The sequence below is a fragment of the Euprymna scolopes genome, chromosome 11, assembly GCF_053919585.1.
Source record: "Euprymna scolopes isolate OS-2025 chromosome 11, ASM5391958v1, whole genome shotgun sequence".
In the NCBI taxonomy this organism is placed as follows: Eukaryota; Metazoa; Mollusca; class Cephalopoda; order Sepiida; family Sepiolidae; genus Euprymna; species Euprymna scolopes.
In genome coordinates, this window is record NC_136492.1 from 28,528,755 (window position 1) to 28,542,752 (window position 13,998).

Consider the following 13,998-nt stretch of genomic DNA (forward strand, 5'->3'; position numbering starts at 1 on the left):
TAAATCATAGCAGGAACGTCACTTGCATGCCATCTTATATACAGAGTTAACAAAGTGATGCTCTTTGTTGTGCTAGGGCTGATAATATTTCGCTTACAACGTCGCCCGTTAATTCGGTTTCTCTTTTTTTTTTTTTCTTTTTTTTTTGTCCCTTTGTTTATTTACTTACGTCTTTTACTTGATTTTTTTTTTTTATTTAGTCAGTTTAAGTTGGTAATTTTTTAATGGATTGTTGACAATGTATAAAATTTTGAACACAAAAAGAAAATATTTCAAAGTAAAACCTGGAAAAATCATGGATTACATAGAAAATGCAAGCATGAAAAGTAATATGGTTAAGATTAAAGTTAGAAAAGTAAAAGGACTACTTGTTAAAACTGGAAAAGAAAGATATTCTAGTAAAAAATATAAATTTATAACTTAAAATATTGCAGCATTAAGAATTTATAATTTAAAAAAAAAATTCAATTTATATATAATAAATTGAATTAAAAAAAAAATCTTAATGCTGCAATATTTTAAGTTATAAATTTATATTTCTTAATAGAATATCTTTTTTTTTCTTTTTTTTTTTCCAGTCTTAACAACTAGGTTTAAATGTTAACCATATTAGTTTTCGTGCTCATATTTTTATATGTAATATAAGCATTGATTTACTTAACATCGAAACCAAGTTAATTTTATGTCATTATTGGGAATGGAATTGGCTTGTTTCTTCGTTTTTTTTTTTTTTTTTTTTTTTTTTTTTTTTTTTTTTTTTCCTTCCTCATGACCTGCTATTACAAGAAAAGTGGAGTTCATGTGATTCGCGATAGTTTTTTTAATTTTTTTTTTTCTTTTCAAATGTTCTAATCAATGGGATCCTATAGTTCACATGAAATTAATTGGAGCGTTTTTGCTTTCCTCAATTTAAGCAAACGTTAGTAACAATTTTTAATACATAATGAACTTTTTTATATAAATGTTAAAGTATTCTGCCAAAAGCTAAGCATCCTAAAATAATTGGATTTTTTTTTTTTTTTTTTTTTTTTTTTTAACACGGTTTCCGATTTCAGGTACAGCACCTATGATGAAGTAGATACTCGCTATTTTACTAGCACTTATAATAAGTATCATTTTGGTATTAATTTACCAAAAAAAAAAAAAGGGATTTGGCTCCTTGAGGAAGCCTCTTGTAATGATGAGCTCATAGGACTGGCTTTCATTCCAGATCTGAAATGGAAAACTTGTATCCAATCTGTTGCTAAGGCTGATAAGGCTGAAAAAAAAGAATGGTTGAGTCAATCTACCACTTGAGAAAGTATCAGCTTCCTGATACAGTTCTCTGCCAATATTAGGTACATCCTAAGATGGTGTGATACTGCAACATTTGGGAGGTTCTGCTCAGAGCACATTTCTTCCCTTGATAGGGGTACAAATGAAGTTTGTAATCTAGTGAAAACTTTTCTTTTTTTTTTTTTTTTTTTTTTTTTTTTTTTTTTTTTTTTTACAGCTCCTTTCTCACAAAAGGAAGTTGCTAATCCTTTTCTGCTGTTATTTCCATGTAACGGGCTCAGCTGATCTCCAATCTTTTGGGGTTTTTTTTTCTAAAATATTTAGAACAAGAACTCGTGTTATCACAGATGTAAAAAAAAAAAAAATAAAATAAAATAAAATTTGTCTAACACCAAACAGAATTTCCTTGAACAGTTTTTTTTTTTTTTTTTTTTTTTCTCCAAGAATACCAAAAGCCGATGCTCCTTGCTGTGAGTGGACTTAAAATGAAAACCACAAACAAAAGTTGTAACCTTTTTGGATCAACTTTCACTCCAGATCTAAAATAAGACTTGTATCCAAAATGTTGCTAAAGGTTACTGGAAAAGTGGTTGAATCATTTTATTGCTCCAGAAAATATGACTTGTGATGCAATTTTTTTATCTATATAGTCGGATATATCCTAAGATGGAGTATTAGGTGCCACTCTGAGCACTTTTTAAAAATTTTGTCTTGATGGTCCAAAATCAATTTTGCAGCGAAGAATGATCTCTTTACTCCATAACCTTTTGTTTCATGGATCAAGCATTGTTAGTCTTTCTCTGCTCTGTTATTTCCATGAAAAGTCTTTGACAACTTCAATTTCTGGTTCCTCTTTGTAAAACTTTCACAGCAAGAATTCGTCTTACTAGCACAACTGGAAAACTTCCAGTGTCAAATATCGAATGAAATTTCTATGAATGGTTTTAAAATATTTTCCACCTGTTAAAAGTATTGCCATAAATTGCTTTCCTGAGGGCTACAGCATGGTCCTTCTTTAATGTAATGTCAATAAACACTTCTCATGAATTGTCATTGTAAGCTGATGACTCTTCATAAAAACAAGAAATGTAATAAAACCAACCAATGTTTGCAGCAGTTACCATTTACAAATTACGGTCTGTCTTATGTAATTTAGGTATATATGAAGTTGCTAAAACTCGAATATATCTGTCTTGCCTTCATCTATAATATAAAGGGCAAAAATCTGCGTTTGTATGTCTGCTAAAAATTTTTGATATGTGCGTCGGAACATGACAATACCAGTATCGTTTTAAATCTCAAACTTTTGGACGAAAAATATTGAAAAATTGGCCTAAAACATTAATTCCTTCACCCTCAACTGGGCAGTTTTCTACAAGGAGGGGTCATTTTTTTTTCTTTTCCAGATATTTTCGCAAGTCCTCCACTCTTTTCAGTTAACTAGTCTTAATTTTGACATTTGCCACTTCTGGTTTTGCAATGGACGCAACAGCAAAGATGTCACCTTTTTTTTCTCGCGTTCTTTTCCTCCTTCGCAATATAAGTTTAAGCCTGCCTGCCTATCACTTTTTTTTTTTATCAACCAACACCCTTACACACACCTCCAAATACCCGGCCAACGCCGGGCACCCAGGCTAGTATTATATAAATGACAAAATGTTTATATTTTAAATTTGAAAATGTTGTTCATCTTGAAATTTCTTTCTTTCAGCATATTAAAACGTTCAATACTTGACAGCACATGCATCACGGCAGTACAATCATTCATGTAATTATGTTAATTTTGGAATCTATTCCACCTTGACTCCTCAGAAGAATTGGAACTCATCAACTTTAAAAGAAAAAAGGAATATGGGCATGAATCCAAGATAGCATAACTATCACAAAACACAATTGCAACTAATCTGATTTTTTTTTTTTTTTTTGAATTTTTGTAATCCTGCCCATATTCCAAAATTTCAGATACTTGAATTTTTTATTTTAAACTTTAATTCAAGCCATTATCCCAGCACAAACAGTAATGCCAGGCATTTTAAATCAACAGTTGGTTCTTTGATATGACAGTCACGTTTGAAATGAATATTTCTGATTAGCGCATAATTGATGTTTGCATTTTAAACTTTAATTCAAGCCATTATATATACAAAATTTTATAAAACGAACAGTAGGTTCTCTACAGTGCAATGTAAAAGAAAATGTATTGTGGACTGTCACTGTGAGGAAACTTGTGAAACTTCCTCCCGGTGCACTACAATGAGTAGGCGATCTGTTTATTTGACAAAAAATGTGCGATTTCACCGATTTCAGTGACAATAAAAATATGGGAGTGTGAAACCTTCGTTGATCACTATTCAATCCCGGGCCACGCAGGATCTCCCTGCTAGTAAATAAATATATATAAGAAATACCTGGAAAAACTATCACTATTTATTCTACTCTAATTCCGTTCCAAAATTCTTGAACTGTGCTATATTTTGTAATATAGAGGTTGAATCAAAATGTCTTTACTTTGATAATAATATAGGTATTTTCCTTATAAAAATAGTTTTTATTTTTATAAGAAAAATATATATATTATTCAGGCCAAGATCAAAGTGTAGTATCTGTTCTGATTCTACACTTAATTTGTCTCGGTCAATGGAGGGGAAACTCTCTATACTGAGACAATTATTATTTTTGGTCCCTACCAGAGTGCCCCTTTTTCCTTTTTTTTTGGGGGGGGGCTGGTTTTCACCTACATTAAAAACGGCCTTGTGTCACATTTTGCTTTCGTGGGGAAGCAGATAAATACTAATTGTTTTTATTTTGCCATTTAATTTACATGCTTATTTGTGGTGTGTACATATCTAATTCAGATGATGTTGACAGTCATGTTTTCTCTTAATGCCCAGACATTAAGAATTGTTAATGATTAAATCTGCATAAATTAAAAACGGATGGTAAAAATAGCTGCACATGAACTAAATAGAATTAAGAATGTATTTTTATTTATTTTTTTTAATCAAAACTCAATTCCAGAGCTAAAATATTTAACATTTTATAATAGATCTTTCTAGTAGACCATAGTGTGCTTATCTTAGTGAACTGGCTTTTCAAAATCACACCTGATCTTTGTCATTTCACAACTGTCACCACATCTCGTCTATTTTATCCACACACAGATGTACGAGGTGCCTTAAATAAGTTTCCAGACATTTTGTATGAGAACTTTTATTGATAGTGCACACGGGAAACTCTAGTTCCCTTCAAAGTAATCTCCTCTGGCTGCAATGCACTTGTACTGTTCTAACAACTTCTGGAAGACCCCATAGAAGTCGTCTAGACCGTCTTTCATCTTAATTCTCGTAACGACAGGGTTTTCCTTGAGTTTAAGTCACAAGCAAGCAAGGTCTGGACTGTTGGGAGGGTGAGGAACTGTCTTGATGCTCATCTTGGTCAAATCTTTCTTCTCTGAGCACTCTTGAGACAAACTTTGTGCAAATCTTCTGCATTTTCAGTTTCTCGTGAATAACTTTGTATACAATTCCCACACTCACATCAAACTGCGCACTTATTGTCTCTATAGACACACGACGATCCTTATCCATGAAATTCTTTATTTGACCAATCAACTCTGGTGTTCTGATTTCCTTATTCCTCCCACATCTCATCCTTCAGACTCCCTGCCTTTCTTGAATCTCTTATGCCACTCAAAAATTGATGCTTGATTCATACAAGATAGTCCAAGTGCAGTCTAAAGCATTCCATACGTTTCTGTGGCATTTTTCCAAGTTTAAAACTGAATTTTCTTGCATATTATTCTTCTAAAGTGGCCTCGCGTCCAGATCGCATTTTTGAAAGTCACTAGCTGTGAAAATCGGGCTTTAGTAGGGTGTATTCAAATTCCTGCTGTAGCTGTTCATTTTAACCTGAAATCATAAAAATTGCTCAGTCATCTCATAGTATGTATAGCAATAACATACTGAATTTTCAATAATCTACAACAATTTTAAATGCCTGTACAAAAAGTCTGTAGGCTTATTAAAGGCACCTTGTATATGTATACATTTGCATGAACGTGCACATGTGCACACAGAATAATGCACATTTTCTGTTAAAAGATCTCATTTCTCTTCAGATTCGTCTTTTAGCAGATTTTTTTATTTCATTTCTAAAGAAAAATCCTAAAGATGTCGGTTCTCGCCAAGCTTATTTTTTCTTCATTCCTCGTAATTGTTAGATCTTACCCTCCTTTTTTAAAGCGTCCATTAACAAGAGTCGACAATCACTTAGCCCATCAGAATTGATGAGTCTGCAAAGTGCTGTGAATTAAATAGACTTTGGACTGTTCTGTTCATTAGGTGGCATAGGAGATTAATTCATTTGTCAGTGGATAGTATGTATAAAAAAAATAAATAAATAAAATGGAGTAGTCAAAGATATTGACTATAAGATCCATCAACATGATGGTAAAGGGTTTGGGGGCCAAAACGGTTAAGCAAAGATAATTAAAATGTTTGGATTCTTTTGATTCCGAAGAAGTTCCAATTCAATCCGACACCATATGTGAAATGCGTCACCACACGATTGCTTTCAGTACGGCTACAATACAGCCATCTTTAAATGTAATGTCAAAGACCTCATAACTTATGAAATTCATTATTTTCATAATATTCATTATCATTCAACTAATTATATCCATCTCATCTTTTATACTCAAGTGAATTTTAGCCTTGATAAGTGGTTAATCAATTAGCAAATATAGAACAGCAAAATCATAATGAAATTTATCTGCCAGCCACCTTTCAGGATAGTGCTTTCGCTGAATTTGGAGCATTCAGGTGAGCCTAGTTCTCTGTTGGTTTTGAAATATATTTCTGTACTGTTCTAGGATGTACACCTTTCCAGACTTTCCCTTCTTGCTTATTGAGAAAGGGAGTAGTTTTTACTGATTATCTGATGCGCCCTTACTTGGAGAATGCAGACAAAGTTGTCCAGAAATTTATGCTTGGCCAGAGTGCTCTTCCTCTTGGTCACTGAGTTTTCAAATTTTGCCTTCTTGACCTTGTGTCTAATTTTCCCTTTTTTTTCTTTTCTTCATCTTAGAGACGAGGCATGAAGCCACTTAATGTAAGGATATTAGTGATAAAAGATAGATTGAAAGGTTCCAACCCAGAAAACGGCAATTCATCCCCCGTAAAATAAAGGAAATTACTTTGGGAGACTGCCATAAGCAAATCAAAGTTATAAGGTATAATCACATAGACATCCCTACTTTAGCATTTTTTTAATTATTAAAACAGATGCAAAGAATTTATCTACAGTGACTTTTTTTGTGTGCATTTTAAACTTAAAATCTTTTTTCTGTAATTTAGAATTGGGGGTTCATGACTGGCTTCTATATATAAAATAGTGTTCATGTGTCCGTGTACAACTCTCCTACAGCTCACACCACTGGGCCGATCATGACCAAACCTGACATGATGATGATCTCTGACCTAGGAGGTTCTGGATATGACCTTAAACTATATCCAATGGTTAGGCCCCAGCTTGCGGGCTTTGGGGAGTGTGGAGCCACCTTTTAATTGCCATTGCTCCCAGGTCCACTCTGACCCGGAGTGGTAGTACCTGTTAGGGTCCCAACTATGGGTTAAATAGAAACCAACTTGAAAATAACAAATATATTCTATTAAAAAATCTTTCTTCAAAATCTTTGGATTCGGCATTAAATAACCTGAAAAGGGTTGATATGCCGTAAAACAAAAACAACCAATCGACCTAGGAATGGTGAAAACCATTTTTCAAGGTTAAAAATGTTGGTCATTTAGTGAAGCTTTTCATAAATCCCCCTCCCCTCGGTGCACACCAAGTTGGGGTTCATTGCCATCCAGGGGGCCCGCCACCATGGTGCCAGCTAACTTTTGTAAATTTGAATCGGATCACTCTCCTCCACCCCATCCCCCTCAGCCAATTAACAAATGTTTACCGTTGTGATTTTTTGTGATTATTTTTATGTAAGTGTCAACTTTCATATAATCTATTTGCTTTCAAGTTCATAGCTGGATTTCACTCACTTGAGGCGAAGTTAAAATGGTTAGCAAACCGTTTTAAACACCTGAAGGAATAGTTACTCTTATAACCTCCACTTACTGCAAGGGTGCCCGTGAAGCGTACAACAAAGTCCTGCGCAAAGTGTTGGTATCCTTGCTAGTAATGTATAATAGTGCAAACTATGGAATTGGCGACTTTCAATATTATTCTTATGATTACTTTGGTGTTTGGAACTGATGCAGGTATGGTAAATATGACTGTCTTCTAATGTAGAAATCTAAAACCTTTATAAAAAAAAAAATGGAAGATGTTTATGCTCTGAACTTTTCTTTACCACCTTGATGAAAGGTGCTGATGAGACAATTTGAAATGCATATATGCAAAAAATAACATAATTCCAAGTAATCTCTGAGCAATCGTATGCAGGAACACTTCCAATAAAAAAAAAAAAAAAATGTAAAACAATTTATTTGTAGACTTATATATATATATAATTTTATGGTTTCTCTTGCAAATATATATATATATATATATAGCTAGCTTAGTTACGGACTAAGCTTTTGTATAAACAATATCACCTGATGACCTAGTTGAATGAAACATGCTCATGAATGAAAAAGAAAAAGTGGTGTGTTTAAGGGTATTTTACTTATGTAAAACAAATACTAATATATATATATATATATATAGAGTCCTGGTCAAAATCAGAAGACCACTTAAGAAAGTAAGCGTTTACGCATATTATCAAATTTTTAATAAAACAAATGGTTGAAACCATTGCCAAAAGGGAAAATATGATGGAAAAAAAAATGAAATCTGCTTCATTCGAAACCTTAACCCTGATCTAATTATTTTTTGACCAGGACTCTGTGTGTACATATGTATATATGTGTGCGCGTGTGTATATATATATATATATATATATATATATATATATATATCCATAGTTTTGCCCCTCCATGCAGTTAGACAAGCAATTGCTTCAAACAGGATTGAAATTCTGTTATCCAGACAGAACTTCTAAACAGTTGGCCATCATCTAGCTGCACTAAGAGTAAGCAAAATCACAATTGTTCAATGCCAAAAACTTCATTTGTTTACACAAGGAGCATTGCGTTATATACTAGTTACAGTTGATGAGCTTTCTGGTAAGTGAAGTTAACTCAAAAAAGAGCACACACACACACACACACATATATATATATATATATAGCAATAGTAAGTTTTGAAATGCCATTTTGTTTTTGCTACCTTAAAGATGAGTTAGCTGCCTTTTAACATAAATGCGTTACCCCTTTTATTGACAGGACTTTTTTTTTTTTTTTTAATATAAGTTTAAGTTATCCATGGACACGTGTTGCTAGCTATCAGCCATCATCAGCATGCTTTACCTTTTAGCAAAGGTTCGACTAGATTCTGCACTCATGGGTTCACATCTTGCCAAAAAGTTTAACCATGCTAATGACGGTTGACGGCTAGAAACGTGCATGTCCATGAATAATTTTATGCATGTAAAAATGTGTGTAATACCTATATAAAAGTGAGAATGTGTGGTTGAGGACACTTCTCAACATATATACTCAACAAATATTTGATTTACAGACTTAAAATTTGGTATATAGGGTTTTTAGACACATGGAAATTTTTTTAATCTATTTTCATCCAGAAAAAGGGGCTGCTAACGGCTCGAAATTGAAATATTGGTACTTGGGGATCATTAGATTTCTATCTGTTTGTCAACTGTTTCACGACTTTGTAATGCACAAATTGTTCAAATGACAGCTTCCTTATGTTAAGAATAAGTAGGTTCGAAAGCATTTACTAAAGATCATACTGGACTCTGTCTTCAGGTTTTGATTTCGGTCTCAGCTGAGGTTTTTTCACACTTACAAAAAAGCGAACCGTTTAGAACAAAACATGATATTCGCATGCACATGTCTAAGTTTTTTTTGTTTTTGTTTGTTTGTTTTTTTATTTTTTTTATTTTTTATTTTATTTTATTTTTTTAAGGAATTTAATATGTTTAATACTTGGCAATGCCGGGTACATCTGTGTGTGTGTGTGTGTGTATATATATATATATATATATATATATATATATTATATATAATCTTAGTCATCCATATACAGTGCGGCTAGACAGGCAACTGCCTCAAGCCAGGATCGAAACCAGACCGCCCAAATGACAGTCAAGGCTTCTCACCATTATGCTATACGACTGCTTTATACGTGTGTGTGTATATATATATATATATATATATATATATATATATTAGTGCAAAGTATAATGGAGTCTGCCGAATGCTAACTTTTATTCTACTTCTTGGCAGAGATGGTGAGAGCAAAATCAGCTAAGTGTTGTCCCAGTTCTGCCAAATAATTTCCTTTCTCCCGCACCCGACTTAGGACGGGTTCATAAAATACCATCGTTAATAGCTGTGACCCACTATTTTTACTGAAGATGATTGCAACTTGTGGAAAATAATAATCGCACTCAGCTATTACTCAACACAAAACTCCCAAAAGAATAATTTTCTTTTTTACATAGGTCTTCAAAGGTTCTCGTTTCCTTAATATGATACATCCGAAAGTGGAGTTGTGGAGGTAGCTTTGTTGCCTTGAAAATTTGTTTCTTCAAATTTTTTTTTTTTTTTTTTTTTTTTTTTTTTTTTCAAGCTTAAGCTTGAAATAGCATTTTCGTCTGTCTACCAGACAAAAGTTTAAAATAGCATTTTTTCATTTGTCTGTTTTGCTAAAATTTGATTGGTACAAGAACAGATACTATACTTTGCTCTTGGCCAAAAGGCTAAGAAGCAGTAGGGTAGTAATTGTTTACAATGTATCGCGACAGTTGACCATTTCTCATGATGCGAGTTCACTTTTTTTCTTTTTTTCTTTTCTTCTTTTTTTCTTTTTTTCTTTTTTTTTCTTTTTCTTTTTTTTTCTTTTTCTTTTTTTTTCTTTCTTTTTTTTCTTTTTTTTTCTTTTTCTTTTTTTTTCTTTTGTCTTTTCTTTTCTTTTGTCTTTTTTTTTTCTTTTTTCTTTTTTTCATTTTTTTTCTTTTTTTTCTTTTTTTTCTTTTTCTTTTTTTTTTTTTTTTTTTTTTTACATTCTGCTGTTTTGATACAGTAGATTTTCACTTAATCACTAGAACTTCATATAAATGTGTTCTTAGCTTTCTGTACAAAACTACCTTTTTTATTTTATTTTTATTTTATTTTATTTTTTTAATTTATTTATTTTTATTTTATTTTTTTTTTTGACACGCAGGGATACCCGGTGTTGCCCGGGTGTGGAGATGTGATATAGAGAGGAGGGGGATCAAACAATAGTAGGCAGCCTGGGTGGAGAAAGGTGTTAAAAAAAAAAGTGGTGGCAGGCAGGCTTGAACCCATAACGCAAAGGAGGAAAAAAGTGGGGGGAAAAAAAAACTAATATCTTAACTGGTGCGTCCATCGCGAAACCGGAAGTCTGGAGCGTTGGAATTAAGGGTAGTCAATCTAAAGACTATGACTTGCGACAATGTCGACCAAAAACGACTCCATCCTTGTAAAAAAAAATAAAAAAAAAAAAAAACAAAAAAAAAAACGGCAAAGTTGAGGATGAAGGAATTAATATTTTAGCCAATCTTTCGATATTTGTCATTCAAGAGACCAAGCTTTAAAACGATACCGATTTTGTCACATTCTGACGCATCTGCCGGAAGTTTTTTCGAGACACACACATTTTGCCTTCTTTATAATGGATTATGGAGATCCCTCCCCCATCTCCAAAAATGTTAGGAAGGTAAAAAAAAAATAAAGAAAACACAATAACAATGTGAGGTTAGTAGAAAGGAGATAGTTGTGCACCAGGGCACACAAAAGGCATTCAAAAATAGGATTGTTAATCAATATGTGGTTGTGATTGGGACAAAGGACTGGACATAGAGGTCAATATATTTAGAGTTTACAACTTTACAAGCAAGTTTTGCGACAATTTATGGACTGTTTCAAGTTAGGGACAGTGGATGACAGTTGGCAGCTCAACTCAACTAGAGACTGAGGTGATTAGAATCAAAACTGAGTGAGATTTAGCTAAAAAAAAAAAAAAATTGCTGGAGACTAACCTGACCAGACAGCTAACAATGGACAACATTTGGGGATTCTTTTTTATTTCTATGTGGATGTACATTAAGTACTTATCTTGGGTTTTATTGTATGGCCACAAAGGTATTCAGCAGGTCACAAAAGGGTGATTTTTTTTCTTCTTTCCCCTCTGACAGTTCTCTCTGAAGACTGAAAACACTCCATCCAGCGTGGCCACAGCCGAGATTGAACTCACTACACTAGTTTGTAGTGTAATTCAAATCTTGTTGGTAGCTCATTACTTTATGCTTTGCCAGGGCTATCAAATATTGCTTTCTTTTTTAGTTGAAGATGTTTAATGTCTAAATTTATTTCTGTTATTCTAATAATAATCTCTTTTTCTATTTGTAGATCATCCAGGATTAAAGAGTTCTACAACTGGAACTGATAGGAGCACATTGGACCACCCTTACATTTCCATAGGGTAAACAAAATATCAAAGCAACCTAATCTGGCTCGTTTTGATAACGACAATTTGGAGGCACCGTCGAGTCTGAACAACTGTCCTCTTGATTCGGTATGAACCAGCTCAACTTTGGAGGAACATATCGGAGGTGGATCTTCTCAGCCGATACTCTGTTGGACCATAGCCGTTCTTCCCTCAAACTCGAAGCAAAAAAAATAATATTCGATTAGAAAGAGAATGTTCCCCTTCCCCTTTCTCAATCGCCTTCACTTGCCTCTCTCTCCCTAAACTACTGTTACGATCTTGGCCTATTTAAAAAAAAAAAAAAAAGTAATGACTGTCTTAACATTCTAGTAGCATGTCCATTTTAAAAAAAAAAATTTTTTTAGTATGTATGCAGACTTTTTTTTTAACCTGTTATAAATTTAACATCCTTAAATGCTGTGTTAATCTTTTTTTAAGTATAATTATTAAAAGGACAAAGCTTCATTGGTTGATGTCAACTTAGTTTGTGCTCCATTGCATGTAAAATAATTGTTTTTAGCTATCGCAAGGTATTATGATTCATCAAATATCACCGTTTGACGTTTTAAAATTTTTATCATGACTCCTGCCATATATACATGTAGGTTCATATATATATATATATATATATATACACACACTCTCTCTCTCTCTCTCTCTCTCTCTCTCTCTCTCTCTCTGACATACAGACATCCATGCATAAAGTTATCATGTGGCAGGCTGATTAAAAAATATTAAAGCTTACTACCTTTTTTATAAATAAAAATTTAAAAAATTGAATTTTATTAGTAAACAAATGTACTGGCCTCATTGAGAGTAAATCCGTGAAGGACACCCTGCCTCCCCCTTCCTGTATCTGAACATCTGCTCCTTTGTTAATATAACAATAACAAATTTCAACAACCACAAAAAAAAAAACTATATATATATAGAAAATGACTGAATGCAATGCCATGCCAACCATTTTTGTTCCCAATCGAATTGGCTCGTTAAAGAATTGTTCTTTAATCAACCTTATGATAACCAATACTATTACCACAGAAATTGAGTACAAGCATTTTTTCTTTTTCCTCAGACTGCCAAGTGTAAAAAGAAAACTATATTAAAATAATTTATTTTTATATTAGTTTTATTTTATCTTTTCCTTTTCTAAAAATTGTTTATATACTGTTTTTATTTGCAGCTTATTGGTCCCCCGACAAGGAGGGTGAACCTGTAAATTCACCCTTGTCCGTTCGTCTCCCCGCACTTTTCCCACTAACTATGCCTTGGAATTTTTGGAAATTTTGCACAAATATTAAACATATCCAAACTGATCAGCACGGCCGCTGCGTCGTCTTCTGTCCCCTCTATGATCGTGCGTATCAGATGAAGAGTGTCCTGAATCGATCTCCCCTCCATAGCATAGCTCTGGTCTGATTCGATCAAGTCAGTGATGACAACCTGTAACCAATTCGCAAGAACCTTGGCCAAAATCTTTAACTCTGTGTTTAGCAGCGTCAAGGGCCTGAAATCGTCTAAATCTTCCTCCCGACTATGCCGTTGACCTTTCCTCAGCAATGTGATCACATTGATCTTTACCAAAAGGCCAAGAAAAGCTTAAAAAGCTAAGAACAGCATCTATTAAGAACAGACCTTTGATCTTAACCAAAAAGGCCAAGCACAAAAGTGTTACAGACAGACCGACCAACGGAGTGACTTATAGAGTCGCACACAACTAACAACTACAGGAGAAATTGAAATACACAATATTAAAGCCTGATTGTCAAACAGGCTGGAACAAAGGAAGAAATCAAATACGTAATTCTGAACACATTCCATGACAGTATTTACAAAAAGAACTGAAACTAGCAACATCATGTTTGTGAGAGAGAGGTTGCAGAGGAGGAGCGATGCCAAACAAATTGCAGATACGTTTCTGTACCTTTTTTAAAAACTCTCCAATAAAGATATTCACTGGCCAAAATAGGACAACAATACACTTTCTATAGATGGATAGTTTGAATCCAATTGATTTCTTTGTATTCCACTAGCGAGGGGTACCCGGTTTTGCCCGGGTGTTTGGAGGTGTGTGTGGGGGGGGGGGGTTAAAAAAGAAAGTAAGTATGAGGATCGAACCCGAACCGTTGAAGCAAA

At 33.5% G+C, this 13,998-nt stretch overlaps 1 protein-coding gene across 1 annotated transcript in view; it reads left to right on the top strand.

Annotated features, from left to right (window-relative positions):
- The window catches only part of LOC145287813 (ras-related protein Rap-2c-like), a 71,349-nt gene extending 58,366 nt beyond the window's left edge, over positions 1-12,983 (top strand). Inside the window, exon 2 of the mRNA XM_080135674.1 lies at positions 11,784-12,983. The gene's annotated coding sequence lies outside the window, so the exon portion shown is untranslated. The remainder of the gene's footprint in view (positions 1-11,783) is intronic.
- Positions 12,984-13,998: the final 1,015 nt, after the last annotated feature.